The sequence below is a fragment of the Micromys minutus genome, assembly GCF_963924665.1.
Source record: "Micromys minutus genome assembly, chromosome: 1".
Classification (NCBI taxonomy): domain Eukaryota; kingdom Metazoa; phylum Chordata; class Mammalia; order Rodentia; family Muridae; genus Micromys; species Micromys minutus.
In genome coordinates this window covers 169,235,045-169,254,581 of record NC_137969.1, presented here as the reverse complement: position 1 = coordinate 169,254,581, position 19,537 = coordinate 169,235,045, and the positions used below count along the sequence as shown (strand labels likewise).

Here is a 19,537-nt window from a genome sequence, read left to right as displayed (position 1 = left end):
GTGTCACCTTTCTACATACAAAGGAGTGTGTTTGAATCCAGGAAGCTGCCTGAAGTCTTCTTACTCTTTCCTCTGGTCAACCAACCTTATGCAGAAACCTCGTGGGTTATTAAGTCTGCTGAGCCTCTCCTGCGGGCCCAGCACTCAGCAAACCCCGTGGGATGAGGAAAGAGCAGGAAACCTTTCTCCCTACCAACCCCAGGCTCTAGGTCAACCATGCCAGGTGGCAAGCTGGCAGCTGCGACTTATGCAGGCGACTTTGAAACTCTTATCATTTGCTGGCAAACCCCATCTCTCTACTTTCTTTGCTGCTTCCTTAGAGATAATTAATAATTATGTCCCTGGGCTTGGAAGATTTTTATCTTAAGTGGTGCAAAGGTCGATCCACTGAACCACCTCCTCATAGCTGAACAATTATTCCGGGGGTGGCTTGGATGTCTTATCACTGCTGACCGGCTGCTGGACGGCTCACTGACCAGCATCCAAGGCTGTTGCTCAGGTTCCCTGGCTTGCTGGCCATCTCCGAAGAAGCACTACATGACCTCAGCAATACCTTCCGGACAGGTTGGCATTGCAGATCAGAGCCACCTGGGGTTTCTTTATTTATTAAAACGAGGTTCCCCAGTCCCCTTCATAAATTGTTTAGTCCTTCCAAGCATTAAGAAAGAAAACCAGCAACAGAATTTATTCTTCCGTGTCCTAGAGGGCTGGAGGCTCAAAATGAGGGAGCCAGCATGCTGTTAGTTCTGGTGAGGGCTGGCTGGTCTCACAAAAGCTCTAATCCATCCTTGAGCTTTGCTAAGCCTATTCACTTCCTGAAGGCCCTGCCTCCTGATACTGTGGAAGAAAGTGTCAACGTATGAATTTGGAGGAGGCATAAATGTCTAGTTAATAGCAGAAGTGTCTCTCCATTGTGGCTAAAAAAAATGCAAGTAATTTTTCTTTATTTGTCCACAGAGGCCAGATGAGTTCTTAAGATCTGCTGCTTGCTGGGGAGGGTAGCTCTTAACTTGCTGAGCCATCTCTGCCGCCTCTGCTCTAAAGTGACTCCACCTATGGGCTGGGGAAGTAGCTGCATTGGACAATATTCCGCCTCCCAGGCATAAAGCTATGGGTTTGCCCTCCAACATTCTATAACGATCACTATGGTGGCCTGTGCCTTTGCTACATAGCAAGCTGGAGGCTAGCCTACATTGAGGTCCTGTCTCAACCAAACAGGAACAAAAAGAATAGAGTAGATCAGCCTTGCATATATTTAATATAACCTTGGCAACAATTAAACCTTAAAAATGCCAGTTTTAAGCACTGCTCTAAGTCCCCATGAGAGGGATGATGGCCCAGATGCTGCTTCTCTTGGCCTGCTCTATAACCTTGCAGACATCTGCTCTGCTCTGATTGGCTGGTACACATTTCATTTGAAACAGTCAACAGTTGGGGAGGTAGTGGTCATTCAGGCTGAAGAGAGGGCTAGGAGGGCAAAGCCTGCAGAACTAGATGTGCACATCCTGCTCTGAAGTATATCCCAAAGGGTCGTTTCTAAGGCAACCATGCAGATGCCTTCCAGTGAAATGAGGGCTGTGGGCCTTGAAGTAGACCAAGGAGAAAAGAAACCAACATTTATGTCTGAAGGGTAGAACATGAATTTCCCTTCATTGCTGTACACCAGAGGTCACTACAGCCACCAGGGACGGCCACTTCTGGTACTGATGGAACAACAGGGAAAAACTTAGACCACTGCCTTGAACAGCCAGGCAGAAGTTTGAAACAGCAGTTAGTGGAGGCCATGATGACGGAGGGGTGAAGCAAAGGAGATTTCAGCAGGTAGCTTGCTGGTGTTCCAGAGGTTAGAGTTTGATTCCCAGCACCTGTGTTGAGTGGCTCAGAATCCCAGCTCCAATGGATCTAGTGACCTCCTCTGGCCTCCTTGGGGACTCACACTCATGTGCCACAAAACACACACACAAACTTTACAAAATATAAGTGTGTAAGCTCAGTGTGGAAGATGTGCCCTAAATAGTGCCCAAGGACTTCCCAGGATAAGGAGAGTTTGAAGTTGAGGGTGTTAGAATTTGCAGGGCAGCTGTGCAGGGAGGATGTAGTGGGAGAGAATTTGGTAGAGGGAGGGCCTCCTTCGCGCTGACTGAGCCTCAGTTTGCCCATGATTGGTCGAAGCTTCAAAGAGGGCTTCTTCTGGTTGTAACGGTCTTCAGAGAGGACCCAGGCCTGGAATACTTTGGCTGAAGGGAGGACTCTGATCTTACTTCCCTAAGTGTGTCTGGGTTTAACTTACTCGTGTAGTTTCAGGAACAGAATGTGGTGGCAGGTGTGACTTTGGAAAGCAACTAGGCCATAGAAGGTATTCTTGCTTCCACCTTGCCCTCTTTTAGACTCACCATGCTAGGGGGAAGCCAAAGCTATGTCACTCAAGTGAGCCCAGGGGGAAGGTCCCCGTGGAAAGGATCGGAGCCCTTTATCAAGATACACAAAACAAGCTCTCTGTGACCATGACTTTTTCAGAGATTACAGTTTGGTTTCCAAAGATTACCCTGTGTGGCTGTTCCTCAGATCCTAATGAATAAAATGCTGCTCATTGGCAAACTAAGCAGCGACAGATGACCATCCAAGGTGGGAGGATTCCCTACAATGCAGAGCTTTGGGCAGAGGACCATGAAGGGAGTCCAACGGCATTAATGATGGATGGATCCTCCTGCGAGGGGTAGTTCAGATTTGCAGGAGCCAGGCTTGAAGCCATGCCTCAGACGGATTCAATTGAGCCCGAGTGTCTTACCTGCATCTCAGAGCAAAGCCCAATAATGCTTAAAGAGATGTAAGAAATCCTGGCCACCCACAAGGCCAAATGTCCTTGCAAAACACGGGTCTTGCAAAGAAGCAGTGGTGTCATGTCTGGGAAGAAATCACTCAGTAATTGTGTTTGCTGTGAGTGAATGCCTAGCAGAAGCAACTGAAGGGAGGTGAGAAATATTTTTTGGTTTACAGTCCCAGAGGGTCTGGTCCACTGTTGTGGAAAAGGCATGCACGGGGAGTTTGTGGGCATGGGGGCATGCAGAGGCCACTGACCACAGTTCTGCCGCACCAGGAAAGAGATAGTGGAACAGGAAACGGGTGGAATTAAAATCCTCAAGTTAGCACCCTTATTGGTCTGTGTCCACCTGGCTAGGTTCTACGTCCCAAAGATCACACACTGCCCGTTGTGTTAGCAGCTGGCAAAGTGGTTTCCAAACACACAAATCCACGGAGGCATTTCATACGCAAACCATAGGATGCACAGAGACAGGATTGTCAGAGACGGTAGGATAGTAGGCAAGCATGCTAAGATAATTATTTTGAGAGAGCATTTCTCTGTGTAGACCTGGCTATCCTGTAACTCAAACTGTAGACCAGGCTGACCTTGAACTCAGCTCTGCTTCCCAAATGCTAGAAGGAAAGGTATGTGCCAAATGCCCTGTTCAAATAATTATTCTCCAAAAAATTGTGTATGAGTGTTTCCTTCATGTATCTACATGTACCATTTGCATACCTGGTGCCCACAGAGGCCAGAAGAGGTTGTCGGACCCCCTAGAGCTGGAGTTAAAAGTGGTTGTGAGTCATCATGTGGGTGCTGGGAACAAAACCTGAGTCCTTTGCAAGGGTGGCAAGTACTCGTAACTCCTGAGCCATCTCTCCAGGCCCCAGAATAACTATTCTTCAGGAGCAAACATGTCACTAGCAATGTCACATGAGAATGCCCGGAGTCTGTCAGTGTTCTCCTGAGGAATGGAGTCCATAGGACACAGGCAGTTTGGGGAAGATGAGTTAGGTGGGAACTGGCTGGACTTTGATTAGTCTTCAGTCTGAAAACAGAGGACCCAGGCAGTCAATGGGATTGTTCAATTTGGGGTAAAACTAGGGAAACCTGAATTCTATATGTCCAAAGGCGGTAGAATGATGGAGGAAAAGGGTGAGAACTCCACTTCCCTTTGTGTGTGTGTGTGTATGTGTGTTTGTGCGCGAGTGCGCGTGCGTGAGTGTGTGTGTTGAATAGTTTATGTCAACGTGGCACAAGCTATAGCCATTGGAGAGGAAGGAGCCACAGTTGAAAAAATGTTTCCATAAGATCCAACTATAGGGCATTTTCTTATTTTGTAATTGATGGAGGAGGGCTCAGCCCATTGTTCATCCCATTGGGTTGTTCATCCTTGGGCTGGTGGTCCTGGGTTCTTTAAGAAAGCAGACTGAGCAAGTCACCAGGAGCAAGTCAGTAAGCAGCACTCTTCTATGGCCTTTGTATTATCTGCTCCTGCCTCTAGGTTCCTGTCCTTCTTGAGTTCCTGTCCTGGCTTCCTTCAGTGATAAACTATAATCTGGAAGATTAAGCCAAATAAACCCTTTCCTCCCCAAGTTGCTTTTGGCCTTGGTGTTTCATCACAATAGTAGTAACCCTGACCTCGACAGTGTTCTATCTAGACCTGAGAGATGGTGACTACCCACGTTGAGGGACAATCATTCTTTCTTGATCCACTGACTCAGATGTCATTGTCTCTCAGAAACACCCTCTTGAATGCACCCAGAAACAAAACAATGACAAAATGAAGGGAGGTTTGACCAGCAGTCTAGGTATTTCTGAACTCAGTTTCCTATAAGAGCTAACTATCACATTAAAACGCAGAAATTGTCAGTTTGGGTAAAATGAAAATACTTCTTGATGTGGTGAACAGGAAATTCAATTTAAACAATATGGCAGGGTAAAAGTAAGCGGAGTACAAGCTGAGTGTGGCCACACAAGCCTTTTATTTCAGCATGATGAGAGGAAGTCAGGAAGATCTCTGTGGCTAGCCTGGTCTACATAGTGAGTTCCAGGACAGCCAGGGCTACTAAGTCAGATCCTGTCTTTTTTGTTTTTTATTTTTAAATGTAAACAGAATAGAGAGATATTTAATGCTAACATGAAAATAGAGTCTTGCATTGTAGCACATGATTATAACCCCAGCACTTGTAAAACTGAGGCAGGAGGATTGCTGTGACTTTGAGGTGAGTTTCTGTATAGTTTAGGCTATAGAGTGAGACCATGCATCAAAACACAAAAGCAAATGAATCAACAACACCCAAAGGGAAAAAGATGCAGAACAGCTTATCAAGATTGAGAAAGGGGGGGACGAGGGGGTGTGTTTAGAGCACGTGATAGCAGGATGTCAGGGTTGTAGAGGTCTGCAAAAGGTTCCAGGAACCCTTCCTTGGCTTCTGGGTGCTGCTTCAGGTCATACATCTACCAAAATATCTTGTTCTTCTCCATGGATATGGGGTTAATTTTAATGCACAAAACTAAGTCCTTTCCCCTGGACATGCCAGTGATTGGAAGCAACCAGCGCAGACTCAACAAGACCCAGGGCTGTTCCTCCTGATGTGAGATGTTCCCCACTCTTTGCTGGCTGTGAGTTCAATGCACAGGCTGGTCACAGGGCAGAGGCCATTGAGACATCAGCCCAGGGCTTGGCAAGCCCAGATGAGTGACTGAGCCGGGCCCCAGAATTCTGCCCCAGAGGTACCACCAACTTACTTGGTGACCCTCTCTGTAGCAAGTGAGAATGGGTCTGCTCTTAACACCTCCCATGGACATCATAGGGAAAAGCTCACTTTCTTAACAGACTCCCACCTTGTTGGCACCGAGTCACCATGTCAGAGTGTTGTTATCTGCTGGGGTATCTAAGTGACAGTTTGGCAAGATGGATGGTAGACATTCTTTCTTAAATACTTGTCAATCATCAACAATATGTCTCTGTGAATGCTGAGTAAGAACTAAGGCTGGTCCAGTGACAAGAATTTTACTTGATCTGCATCCAAACACAGGCACTCCTCTGATTGTGCCAACATGCTGAGCTGAGGCTGGTCAGCCAAGGGAGTTGAGGCTCAGCCACGCCTGCACCATGGTTGGGCTGGGCTAGAACTCAGGCCCACAACATTTTAGGCCCTAAATAGTGTGTATCCAACAAGGCCAGTTGGTTTTTTTTTTTTTTTTTCCACAAGAAATGGTAGAGCAGCTGTTGTTGTCAACCTGTGGGGTCATGACCCCTTTGGAGGCCACAGATCAGATATCCTGCATTATCAGATTCCAGGCCTGAAAAAGAAGACCTGGAATTCCATTGACCAGGGAGCACTGTGGCTGAAGAGACTCTAGAGGAAAGGTCTAGGCTCAGATGGACAAATATGTACCAGTAGGTCTAGTGTCTAATAATTGGTCGTGCGTGTGAATGGTAACTGGCTATGTGACTTCAGCCACTTCTTGGTGCCTTGCTCTCTTTATTCCTCTGGGCCAGCAAAAGGTACCTACTCCACAGGGCGTGTTAGAAAAGAAATGCCATATGCAGAGTCTAGCACTGGGGTTGGCTTACAAAGAGCCTCTAAACGGTCCCTTCTTAGCTCTATTCGGAAGCCACTCCATTCTCAGGGGAACTCTTTCAGCCTTTAAACTTTTACTTGTTGAGAAACTTGATGTATATAGGTTGCACATATTAACGGGATTCACAGAGGTACTCTGACTGTACCCCCTACCCCCAACCCACAGCGAACCCTTAAGGTTTCTCTGGGTCTCTACCCTTGTCTCCATCCTTTCCGGGCAGCCAGTTTCCTAGCTGGCCAATGTGAGACACATGGCTCACAGGACTGGTGTCCCTTACACGCGCCGGACAAGGTCACGGTGACTCAGGACTGACTGGGGACAGAGATTTTTGTTTGTTTCTAGCACCTGGTAAAGCTGGTATGTTAGTGGTTTCCCAGAGCTGCTCCTGTCACTCCCAAATCATGGGCTTCGTGTCCCCAGTCTGTGCTGACGCTGACTTCTGTCAGCCTCCCTCTGTACCTTGGCACCGCGATGTCCTTCACTTTCTCATTCATAGCCTGGCTCATTATGAATCTTTCCCAGGTGAAAAGGCTGTTATGGTGGTTCCTCTCTTGCTTTCTTGGAGGGAGAGACATTTTACATAGTAGCCATGACTGTCCCTGGCCACCTGAGGTCGGCCTGTCAGCCATGATGTAACTCAGGTTCTCTGTATATACTGTTATTGTTTGTCCCTTGCTCTTAGCTCCTCCATCTGGCCTGCATTTGCCTAGAGGAACTTAGGGCTTCAAACTGGGATCCTCTTGCTTTGGGGACTGGGCTGCTGAAGCCCCTCATCTGCAGACAACCCTTTGGTTTGAAGCATCACTGAACATGTGCTCAGTACTCAAGACGGAGTGTCTACCTCCTGAGGACAGGTACCTCATGTAGCCCGGGAAGCTACCACACCACAGGCCACTGCTGACAGGGAGGTGAGTGAGTGAGGCCATGGGCTGCTCATTCTAGACACTGAACTAGGGAACACTGTGGGTGTTGGCCCTGAGGCTGTGTGTTTTGGCAGTGTGTAGGCCTGGGTCCCGGGGAAGCCTGGGTGCTATTTACTTCCTGGCACGTTGGGGGATGGGTTGGAGTAGCAGACAGGCGCTAAGATGCCCGCTTGCTGCCAACTGGCAGCTTCCCTTATATGACCCCTCTCCCTTTGCCCCTCCCGGAGCACCACCCTAACTAAGATGGTCCTGGTGACCCGGTAAAGTCTGCCTTCTCTGATGCCTTTGTTCCTTGCCATTTCTGGATTACCTTCCTCCTTGCCTTTGGAACCAGGGCCATCTGTGTCCTCTTCCCAGATGTTCTTTTATGCCTGGCCACAGTGCCACGGGCGGGATCCTGTCTCTGCTGTGTTTCTCCACAGCCTGGTCCTGTTGTCCTCCCTCCTCCTAGTGAAGTGGAACTAGGTTGCCAACCGTTCCCACCTTGCTTCTGAGGACCCCAGTAAAAAAAATCCCCATGATGAAGATGCCTCATTCATGTCACGTGCCAGTCCTAATTCCCTGACAAATGGGGCCCAGTCACATTTCTTGAAAGGGCCAGTTAGACAGACAGGCAATGGGGAGACACAGAGAAAGGAGCCATCTGGAAGAGGAACAAAGAAGGTGCATGTGAAACCTCTTCCTGGGAGACAAGCATTCTCCTCCAGGGGGGACACCGGGCTTCATTCAGCCATTGTCTTTTCCCAGCGTGGGAGTCTTAGGGAAATCCCAATTTCTCCAGAGCTGGCCTAAAGTGTCTTCTTTGGGGATCATAAAGCTGGGCCCTCTATTAAGGGCTAGCCTTAGACTCTGAAGAGCTTTCCATTTCCCAGAGGCCCTAGGCATTAGTACTCTGTCCTTCTGGGGAAATACTCAGTGGTTCTGTGAGCCTTTCTGCTGGACTTTTGCAGAGCTGACGTCTAGAGTGGAGAGGTGGTCCCGAGGGTCTCATGCAGAGGGCCCCCACTCTTCTGAGCACACCTGCTCAGGCACAGACCTGTTAGCAGTGTAGCATTCTGTCTGGAAAACGGAACCTAAGGGCTTCAGTTACTACCACGTCCAGCAAGTGAGGAGAAGACTTTTCATGTAAAAGGGCGTTTTTATATTCACACCAGCAGGGACCAGTTCCTGGTGTGGTGAGGTCCCATGTTTAGTGGAAGAGCAATTTTTAGTATGGCCTAGCCTGTTGTCCCTTCATGATGGACACCTGCATGGTGCTTGTTCACTCTGAGGGCCCAGGGAGCCAGCTGTAGCCACTGGGTGGAACAGCCACCAAGTCCTTATGGAATATCCATCCCCAGCAGTACTGGATTTTAGAACTGAAAATTCAGTTAATATTTGGCCAAGAACTTAACAAGTTCCTTTCCAGCCTCATTATAGACCTGCTGAACCAGCACCTCCACCCACTTCCTGGATTGTAAGACTGAGCCTAGGTTTGGCTCCTTCTTCCTCAAGCTAGAGTCATTAGGTTATTTCCCCTCTTCCGACTTGGGTTGAACACAGCAGGTACTGGGATTGGCTCAGGGGATCACCTCAGTCCTCAGGCTGAGTCACAGCTCAACTGCAGGAGCCTTGCCGACAAAACACAGCCTGGGGCCTCGTTAGGGGGGCTCCAGACTTTGCCGGGTTAGAGCACCTGGGCTTCAGAGAATCCGGGTTTTGTAGAGTGTGACCATCTTCTGTGAGCTACTGAGGGTTTCTGAGATAAGTGTGTTTCTGTGATCTTCTTATAGGCAGCAGGCAAAGCTGGACCTAACTTTGTGTGTGTGTGTGTGTGTGTGTGTGTGTGTGTGTGTGTGTGTCTCCTAGTCCCCAGGTTCACTTGTGGGGTAACGGCTTTGGGCTGGACTTTAAGTGTTCAGACCCTCCCCCATTTGTCTTCAAATCTAGATAATTAAAAATTAAGGCTTAATTTAGATGAAAGAATGTAAGACTTGCTTTTTTTTTTGAAAGCCTTAGGGTGAGGGAGGTGGGGCGCCTTCATTCTGGGGCCCAGAGCCCCAGGAATTTGTGGGTCGCGGAGGCTATCCTTGGGGCTGTTTGGGTTGCCCCAAGTGCAGCTGGAGGATCTCACACCGGGCTTGCTGCAGTCACCCTGCCTGTGCTGAGCTCCTGAGCGCCGGAGTGGAGTCAGCCCAGCCTGGCTCAGTTCTCCCTGCAGGTCTGCGGCGGCCTCACACGGGAGCTGGTCTTGAACTAGGGACCTCGCTGGCCGGTGGAACACTTGACCGGAAGGCAGGGTCCACGTGCACCTAGTGTGGGGACATGCGTCTGTGATCTCAGCAATCCGAAAGCAGAAGATTAGACGTTTGTGGTCATTTTTAGTCGCGTAGAATTTGGGACCTGCTGGCGATACACAGGACACTCTCTCCCTGCCCCTCCCCCCCAAGCTAGTTTTCCTCAAGGTGGGAAGCTCTCATCACTCCGATCACTCTTGACTTATACCTCTTACGTAGTTCTCCATGGCACGTATAGAATACGTGGACTCTCTGGCCTACACGACCCCAGGTATGTGCTCACCCGCAGCCTTCCTCAGGGTCGTAGCTGTTCTGTTCCCCAGAAAGCACTGCCTCTTCGGAGGGTCTTTGTAGATAGCATTTGATATTTATTACTGGGGATGCAGCTCAGTTAGCAAGAGAGGTAGCTCTGGGGTCCATTCCCGGCATGCATGAACTAGGCGTGGTGGGGACATGGCTGCCTGGAATCTCAACTCAGGAGGTGAGAGAGGCAGGTCAGAAGTTCAGGGTCTTGGGGCAGGCCTGGGATATAGGTGTCCCTGTCTCCCAGCCAGAATAACACACGGTTTATGACTTGGTCTGACTTGAGCCATTCCACCAGCAGACCTGGCATTGTCCGATATTTATTCATGCCTGGCTTTGCTGCCTGCTGGTAAATGTAAGCCAGGAGGGAGGCAGGATGTAGGAGTGCTGAGATTGGGAATTGATCCCTAGCTCATGGAAGAACTAAGTTTAAGAACATCATGGGAAGAACTAAGTGTAAACTGTCCTAAGGTCTAAAGGGGATCAGGCTGTGGAAATAGAAGACGTTGGCTGCCTACTCCCGGGGGAGCCAAGGCAGACAGTGCAGTCTGGGGAAGAGGTGGGGTGGGATGGGAGAGGTGGGGATATGAGAGGGAGAGCAGGGCTCGGTGGGCCCTGAAAGCGTCCCAGTAGCACGCTCCTCCAGAGTCCCCTGGCGCCGCCCCGGAGACTCCGCCTCCACTTAGGCCCCGCCCCTTGTCGTGCTCTTTGCTGACAGCCGCTCTAGCCCTGGTGTTTGCATACAAAGGCGGCCACACGCGCGCGGGCGCGCACGCACGCCCGTGAGTCTTCTTGGTGAGTAGCAGTGGGGACCCGGGTCCCACATTGCGCCCCAACGCCCATTACTGAGACGTGGGGGCCCACACAGGGAGGCCTTGTGGGCCGTGTCACATCCCTGGGCCTTCTTTTGGAGTGTTGAAGCTTGCAGGGACCCTGAGGTCCGGGACCCGGATGAAACTCATCCCAAAGGGTTTAGGATCCTGGCTTTGCAGTCAAGGAAACCGAGTCCAGGCTGGGAGGTTGACCTTCGTGCCCAAGGGCACACCTCTGCTGGGTAGTAGCGAGCTGGGAACCGGGATTCTCGGGTAACCTGGCTCGCAGCAGGCCTCCATGCAGCTCTGCAGTCTGATGGGCCTGTGGCTGCCCCAGCAGCTGCAGGCAGTTTTACCTGGGGAAGGCCAGGGGAATGTGGAAGGGAAAACAATGCTTTGGAAGTCATATTAAGTATTAGTGGGCGGGGGTGGGGTGCGGGGACAGAGTCAATGTGACTGGCCGATAATCTGTGGCCAGTAGTTTCTTCAGCCGCCCACCCTCCGTGGCCGGAGGCAAGAAAGAAAGCAATGGCTGGTCTGGCCTGGGGCGTGTAGGAAAAAGTCCTTCCAACTGGGTACCGAAGTTGTGGGGAAGATGAGCCTGTAACGGTTCTTGGAGGAGAGGATGGTGGCCCTTGGGGATTCAGACATTTACAATCTATCGTTCTATAAAATAGGTTTTATGAATGAAAGCAGTTAAGGACTAATATCTACACCACTAAGAGGACTTTCTAGTGTTCCCAGAAAGGCTGAAAGATCCCAGTGTGTTTGGTTCCCCATGTTGACAAAGCTTCCTGTTTGCCGACATCGCTTCTGCTGTCACGGGTTTTGTGTGTGTGGGTGTGTGTTTTTGGCCCTTATCCCTGCTTGTGTAGGGCCTGGTGGTTGGGTTGGGAAGCCTGGGGCCTGTGCTAGGTTTTGTCTTGGTGGCTGTCCCACCTCCTGTGATTTCCTCCCTCTTTAGGTGGCAGTCAGTAATATTCCTGTGCTGCTTGTCAGTCTGTTGAAAGGGACAACACGCCCAATCTTGTTGCCATGGGTGATAAGTTGGGGTTCAGATGAGCGAGATAGGACCCTGGGTTGCTGTTCTGTGTGGGGTAGGTTGTCTGTTGGTGGGGCGGGGGCAGGGGTGGGTCTTCGCTTATCTGTTGCTCTCAGGGCTTCGGGCTAGAGAGAGGGAAAGGTCAGGAGATCGCAAGACAAACTGACTACTGATAGTTGGTGACAACTGATAGTTGGAAATCCATGGGCCAGAGACGTTACTTGTGGAGCCCGATTATCAGTTTCCCTATCTAGGGTGAGGGAAAAAAACCACACTTCATCTACTAGACAGGTGCTTAAATGAACCGGGTTGCTCCAGAGCAACTTCAGACTGTTACTCTGATGGGGGAGCTAAAGGTAACACTGAGGTTCCTTTGCAGGGCTGGTCTGGTCCTGGCTACCTAAGGCTGGCTAACCCCTGGTCCATAACTGAGCTGTCTTAGCTCACCTTTCCCTCCCATCTTAGACTGTGACTCCTTTTTTTCCTGTGTCTTTATCTCTTAGGTTCAAGGTCTGTAAGGGACCAATAATGATTTGAGTTGATTTGAGCCAGTACGTGGATAGGGCTGTTTGAGGGACAGGTATCCTTGTTCCAGGATAGCTAGGCATGGGGTTGGCTTCTGGTCCGTCAACAGCCCAGGCTTCTGGAGGGAAAAACAAGCAGAAGGGAATGGTGAAGCCTGGTTGGTGATTCGGATGTACTTAGATGTCTTTGTACATGAACTTGGAGCTGTTCTCTTGACCTTACTGTTTTGCCCAGGCTAGCCCGGAACTCCTCATCCTGCCTCAGCCCTCTTGCTGCTAGAGTCATAGGTGTGTGCCACTATACCCTGCCTGCCTCACACCATGTTTGTTGTGAAACATGAATATAACCTTTATTATCCCAGTGTTTATCTGATTCACCAGTGTCCCCTTCTCTGCCTGTGTGTGCAGGTACAATCTGAGTACTTTAACTATAAACACACATGATGTATTCTTAGTATATTTGTTACCACTGGGTCAGTACCCAGGCTTTACCTGGGATGTAGACTGTGGAAAGACCTTTCATAGGCTACTTCCTAGTACCTCTGGGTGCTGGGTGCTGTTTGGATCACCCATCTTACAGAATGGGGACACAGTTCTCTTGGACAGGCAGGGCATATGTGACCGTTACTCATGGCTGAGACAGGATTGCTGGGAGGTCCCAGGAGCAGAGTATTCTGGACCAAAATGTGCATCTGGACAGAGGGCTCTCGAAAGTGTGTGAAAAGACACTGGGGCTTCCAAAGAGAGCAGAGGTCCTGTGCCCCACAAGCTAATGGTTAAGGACTGGCAAGGTTCTGGGTCCCAACCCAGGGCAGTGTCATGGAGCACAGGGGCCATACTGGCTCTTCTGTGTATCCCTTTCTTGCTGGCCAGGCCCTGGGTGCTTCCTGGCGGGGATCCGAGGACACTCATTACCTGGGATTATAATACCCACTTGTTGCCGGAGCTCAGCTCTGAGGAACCTGTCACTCAGCTGAGCTTCCAGTCCCAGAGCAGGGCTCATATCCTAGTTGTCTCTGCTGCTGGGGCCTCATTTCCTTTAAAATGGAGGCTAATGAGAACCTTGTTAGAAGCAGAATTCAGAAGTGTGTGTGTGTGTGTGTGTGTGTGTGTGTGTGTGTGTGTGGTGATTATGCATATGGAGGGCAGAGAACAACGTCATGAAGTCTTTCCTCTGACCCTGCCCTTATATGGGCTACAGGGATTTAACTCAGGTCCTTAGGTTTGCCAGAAGACAGCCATCTCACTAATTTCTTCATGTCCCTTTTCGTTGACATGGCAACCCTGAGGCCAAGCGTGCAGGAGCTCTCAGACTCTGCACTTGTGTGTATGGAAAAGTTGCAGCCCCGTGAGTGTGGATATTTATGGATCACACAACTCCCTTCCACTCTTAATAGATACGTACTATTTTATATATAATGCGGATGGTTCATCATTTATTAATCCAGAGTCTATAGATCTCAAAGCGATTTCTGTTTTTGCCCATCACAGTCAAGTCTGTGGTGACTGCTACACAAAGATGTGTTGTTTCTGGGGTCTGGTGAGATGGCTCAGCGGGTCAAGGTGCCTGCAGCCAAGCAGGATCACTTGAGTCCAATTTCTGAAACCCACATTCTAGGAAGGAAGGAAAGAGCTCTTGCTAGTTCTGCGTAAAGAGAGAAATGACTCCGGCTAGTTGTCCCCTGAGGTCCACATACATGCTGTGGCATGTGCATGCATGTCCCTGTAGTCCACACACACTCTAAAAACATGATCTGTAGAATGAGTTCTTGCTAAGGAATTGCTGGGTTTTGCTAGTATGTGTCAATTGGGTAGTTCTTTCGGGGGCTTTTTCATGTTAATCACTGGAGCACTAAGTGTATGGTTTGGGATTCTACTCTCACTATTGGGGTATTTATGGAATGTTTTTGTTTGGGGGCCTTCTGAAAGACCTTAAAAATTAATCATTTTGTGCATGAGTGTGCAAGGGTTTTGTGTGTGTAAGTGGGTATGTCTGTATGTGGGGGGCATGTATGCATGCAGGTGGATATGTTTGTGTGCATATGCAGATGTGTGCCTGGGCAGCAAGTGTGTGTGCTTGTTCAGATGTGTATGTGTGTGTGGGCAGGTGTATATGTATGCACATAGGTGTGTGTATGCAGGTGGATGTATACATGTGCACATACATGTTGGCTGTCAGAAGTTGACATTGCCTTCCTTAGGGACTTTATCTTATGAACTAGGGTCTCTAACTAAACTTGTTGCTACTGCTTCAGTTGGATTCCCTGTCCTTTGAAGTACCAGGCACCTCACTGTTTCCTCCCCATTCCTCCCCAGTGGTTTGTGCTGAGATTAAAAACTCAGGTCGTCATGTTTTGAGACATGTACTCTGTGGACTGAGTTTTGATTTGCATATTTGCAGGAATCTGGGTTGGTGACAACTCATGCATAACTGTCCAGGAGTCCTTTATTGGCTCGAGATCCCCTTGTGTTATCCTGACAAGTTTACAGTGGGACTGACTGACCTGAAGCCACCCTCACATGACCTTAATATTTCAGGTGGTGGAAAGGCATGAACAAATTTGTGGGGTTAGGAGAACTCTGGCAAGGACTTTGAACTTTGGAAGATTTTCGAAGGGGGAAGGGATACTGCATTTGGATGAAGTATAGACTTTTCTAATGTCCCAAATAGATGAGGAGTAAGGAAACTTGTGGCACTTTTTGATGCTGCCCCGAGGCTATGTCTGGGGCAGTCTAAGACTGAGGTGGTGCTGTGCCAAGCCCTTGCAGAATGCCAGGATTGATGAGGGAGTCACATGGCCGCCGGTCCCAGGTTGGGGCCTTGAAGTGGGGCTTCCTTCCCAATGAGCTCCACATTTATCTAGGAGGATCTTACCTAGAGATGGCATTTCGGAGAACTTAGCGTTGGTTCAGAAGGCCAAACGAGAAGCAGCTACATTAAAGAAAAAAAAAATCTGTGTGTTTTGTGACTGTAGAGTTTCCCAAGGCCCTGGCTTATGCCAGAGCAGAGGTTCTCAACCTGGGGCCCTCGACTATTTCACAGGGGCTGTATATCGGGTATCCTGCTTATCGGATATTATACATTATGATTCATAGCAATAGCAAATTATAGTTATGAAGTAGCAATGAAAATAATTTTAAGGTTGGGGGGGGTCACCACAGCATGAAGACCTGCCTTAAAGGGTTGAAGCATTGGGAAGGTTGAGAACCACTGGTCTAGAGAATTCCAGGCTTGTCAGAGGATTCTGTAAGTCCTGCTGAAGTTCTTTGAGCCAGGGACCTTGGACTCCTGTCTCCAGTATGTTTAACTCTGCCAGGCGCAATATCTTGCCAAATTCAAGATAAAAACCAGCAGACCCAGTCCACTTTAAAGTAGTCTGGTGGCCAGTGTCTTCAAGCAAGCCCATTGGGAACCTCAGCATCAGGCTTTGTTTTCTTTGCCTCCTCTGATCTTTCATTCACCCTGGACTTGGCCATATACTCCCCTGCCCCCAATCAAACCACTCCCTTCCTGCCTCCTCAAGTGCTTTCAAGGAAGCTGAAACACCTCAGCAATAATGGGATTATGGGCCTGTAGAGGCCCCTCTGCCTGGGCAGGTTTATTCTGGCTGCTTATCTTCAGGCTAATGGAATTATCCCCTTCCTTGAGAGCTTTTCAATGCTGGTGCAGCTGAAGGAAGTGAAATTTGGGACTTTCTGTCTAGTGGTTTGACTGTATAGAACTTTTAAAGAAAACATTGCATAGGGCTTATTTAGAAGAGAGCCTAGTGTGGGGCAGGGGCAGAGAAAGAAGGCTGCCGACCACACCCATCTTGCCTGATTTCAGCCCAGCTGGTGCTCGACTTACTTCGACTTGTAAAAGGTCACACGCCTCCACGAGAGTAGTTTTCCCTTGTCTTATTTTTTTGAGGCAGGGTGTCATGTCTTCCAGGCTGGCTTCAAACCTAGGATGACTTTGACTTTCTGATTTTCCTGCCTTTACAAAGCTCCTCAGTACTGGGGCTGCAGGCTGCATCACTGTGCTTGGTTTATGCAGTGCTGGGGACTGAACCCAGGGCTTTGTGCGTGCCAGACCAACGCTCTGCCAACTGAGCTACATCTCCAGCCCTTAAATAATTTAAAAGTGTATGCCTCAGTTAGGGTTTCATTGCTGTGAAGGGATCCCATGATCAAGGCAACTCTTAGAAAGGAAGACATTACATTGGGGCTGGCTTACAGTTTCAGAGGTTCAGTCCATTATCATCATGGCAGGGAGCAGGGCAGTGGGCAGGCAGAGGGTGCTGGGGGAGCTGAGAATGCTACATCTTGTTCCCCTGGCAGCCAGGAGGGGACTAGTTGTAACTTGGGCATTTAAGACCTCAAAGCTCCACCCCCAGTGACACACTTCTGGCCAGGCCATACCTTCTCCAATAAGGCCACACCTCCTAATGGTGCCACTCCCTCTGGCCAAACATTCTGGGGGAGGGTTATTCATATTGTTTTTTGATTTTTTTTGGATATATATTATTTACATTTCAAATGTTAATCCCCTTTTTCGGATTCCCCTGCATATCTCCTATCTCATCACCTCTCCCCCTGCTAATATGAGTATGTTCAATCACCACCCAGCCCTTCCTGTCTCCCCACCCTGACATTCCCTTACACTGCAGCATCAAGCCTTGGAGGACCAAGGGCTTCTCCTCCCATTGATGCCCAACAAGGCCATCCTCTGCTACATATGCAGCTGGAGCCATGGGTCCCTCCATGTGTACTCTTTGGATGGTGGTTTAGTCCCTGGGAGCTCTGGTTGGTTAAGGGGGCATTCCCATTCAGACACCATGGTGTACACTCAGCACAGCCATCAGCACACCCCTCTGGATCAGAAACCCTTTGTCCACAGTCGCCCACTCCATATCTCTTCTCCCTCTTAGTCCCTGGTAGCTGCTGTCCTGTGACTTCTCTGGTTGCTTCTCTGGTAGTCCTGCGGTGTTTGTTCTGTTTTGAATGTTCTTTCACTATTCTCACTGCTCTCCTGCCTTATCCATATTGTAGCAGCTTGTAAAAGTCCCTCCCCTTCTCTTTTTGAATTTGTGTATGTGATTGGGTGTATATATGTGTGTATACGTGTGTGTCATGGTTTGAATATGCTTGGCCCAAGGAGTGGCACTATTAGTTGGTGTCACCTTGTTGGAGTAGGTGTATCATTGTGGGCATGGGCTATAAGACCCTTATCCTAGCTGTCTGGAGGTCAGTGTTCTGCTAGCAGCCTTCAGATGAAGATGTAGAACTCTCAGCTCCTCCTGCACCATGCCTGCCTGGATGCTGCCATGTTCCCATCTTAATGATAATGGACTGAAATTCTGAACCTGTAATCCAGCCCTAATTAAATGTTTTCCTTTTAAGACTTGCCTTGGTCATGGTGTCTGTTCACAGCAGTAAAACCCTAACTAAAACAATGTGGGTAGAGGCCAAGAGTGTATGTTGGGTGTCTTCTTCTCTCTCCTGACCACAATAAGGTCAGGGACTCTCACTGAACCCAGAACTCACTGACTGGGGAGGCCTAGGGAGCCTTTTAAATCTCAAAGCCCACCCCCAGCAATATAATTCTAGCATGGCTACATCACCTCAACTTCATCAAGACAGTATCACCAACTGGGGACCAAGTGTTCAAATGCCCGAGACTATGGGGGAGATTTCTCATTCAAACCACCATGCTTACGTAACTTCCCTTTGACTATCGATACCTTGCAAATGTATTCTTGCGCTCGCTTCCACCGTTCAGAAGTTAAGAATCTCATTGGCTAACACTTGAAACCTGGCAGCAGAGTCTCTCGACTTCACTGTACCCTGCTTATGTAGTCTGAGCCATTTGTCAGACAAACGTTTTCATGACTTTGTGTCCTGTGACTACTGCAGCGTCATGCAACTGGGACACAGGACTCAGGGCAGCTGAACCCGTGCTGTCAGCCCGTACTCAATCGCATCACTCTAGAACAAACCATCCTGTGCTCTCTCTGCACTGAGAGCGATGTTTGCTCCCTGTGGAAAATATCAAAGTTGGTCTTAGCTGAGCTGGCCTGGGCTGGGGCTTCCTTGCCCAAGAACTTGGTCTGTTGTTCAGTGACTCCTGCACAGTCCCTGCAGGAGCAGGGTGGAATTAGGGGATGCTCTGGTGGATGTCACAAGGGCTTCACTGGACCGGGAATAGGGGTAGCTTCCAGTGAGCCTGGCTCTGATCTGACGGCGTGGTGATACTAAGCCTGTGATCATGGGCATCTGCTTTGTGACACTTGAATGTACTTTTCCGTTTCCTCCTGTGACAGGCCTCCTACCCACAGGGTTATTGAATGAGACCCAGGGACATGAGATTGGATACATGACAGAAACTGAAGAAAAAAATGCCCTTAAAAATGATCCCACAGGACTGAGGAGTTGAGACTTTCTCTCTTTTGCTAGACTCAGCAAAAGCTAAAACCTCAAGTTTAATGTGGAGGGTGACATTCTGTGGACGGACGCGAGGGTTGCAACGTCGTGCTTTTTAAACTGCAAGTCTTTTTTGGGGAATTCTGCATCTCCTGTTTTATTTCCTGAGGCAGGATCTCATGTAGCACAGGATGGGTACATGACATCCCGATCCTCCTGCCTCCACCCCCCACGTGCTGAGGTTTACAGGGATACGCAATCACTGACTGATATTTTGGTTACAGGCACAACAGTTCCCTATCCCGAGCCTGTGCCAGGGGCTCTGTCTTTTGTAGGAGCTGTGGTGCCAGGCCCAGTAGGGTAGAAGTCCCAGAGGTCTACTGAGGATGGTGCTTGGCTGGCTGGTTGGACAAGGGCCCCAGCATGTGTTCCCTGTAGTTGTTAGAGAATAGGTGGGCAGGCAGGGACTGGAAGAGACTGATAAAGCCATCGTCTCCCTCTTGATTAGCACTCAGTGTCAGAATGCAGTACAGGCTGAGGGTTGGAGAAAAGTCATCAACTATTGTCCTGGGCCCTGGGCCCTCTGTACTGCAGTACTGATCGGACTTGTAAGCTATACCCATGTTACAGTGGTGGCATGCTTGTGAGGAAACCAACTGTTTCCTGGTTAGATCTGAAGTCTGCTCCATGGGAGAGAATGCAAGGCTAACACTACACTAGAACTGCTTAAAAGCTTATGGCTAGGGAGGTCACAGGCCCTATCTGCTGTTGAGAGCGATGCTGATCTACTACTGATGTGGGGGAATCTACTACTAACATTTTGTCAAGTGCACACATAACTAAACTGACTTGTAAATACTT

At 49.2% G+C, this 19,537-nt stretch overlaps 1 protein-coding gene across 4 annotated transcripts in view; it reads left to right on the top strand.

Moving 5' to 3' along the window:
• Positions 1 to 19,537, top strand: part of LPIN1 (lipin 1) — a 103,300-nt gene that overhangs the window by 40,285 nt on the left and 43,478 nt on the right. Inside the window, exon 1 of one of the 4 annotated variants that reach the window (XM_080939179.1) lies at positions 10,606 to 10,691. The exons of the other annotated variants lie outside the window; for them this stretch is intronic. The gene's annotated coding sequence lies outside the window, so the exon portion shown is untranslated. Of the gene's footprint in view, positions 1 to 10,605; positions 10,692 to 19,537 lie in introns of those variants that run through there. 4 annotated transcript variants of the gene reach the window in all.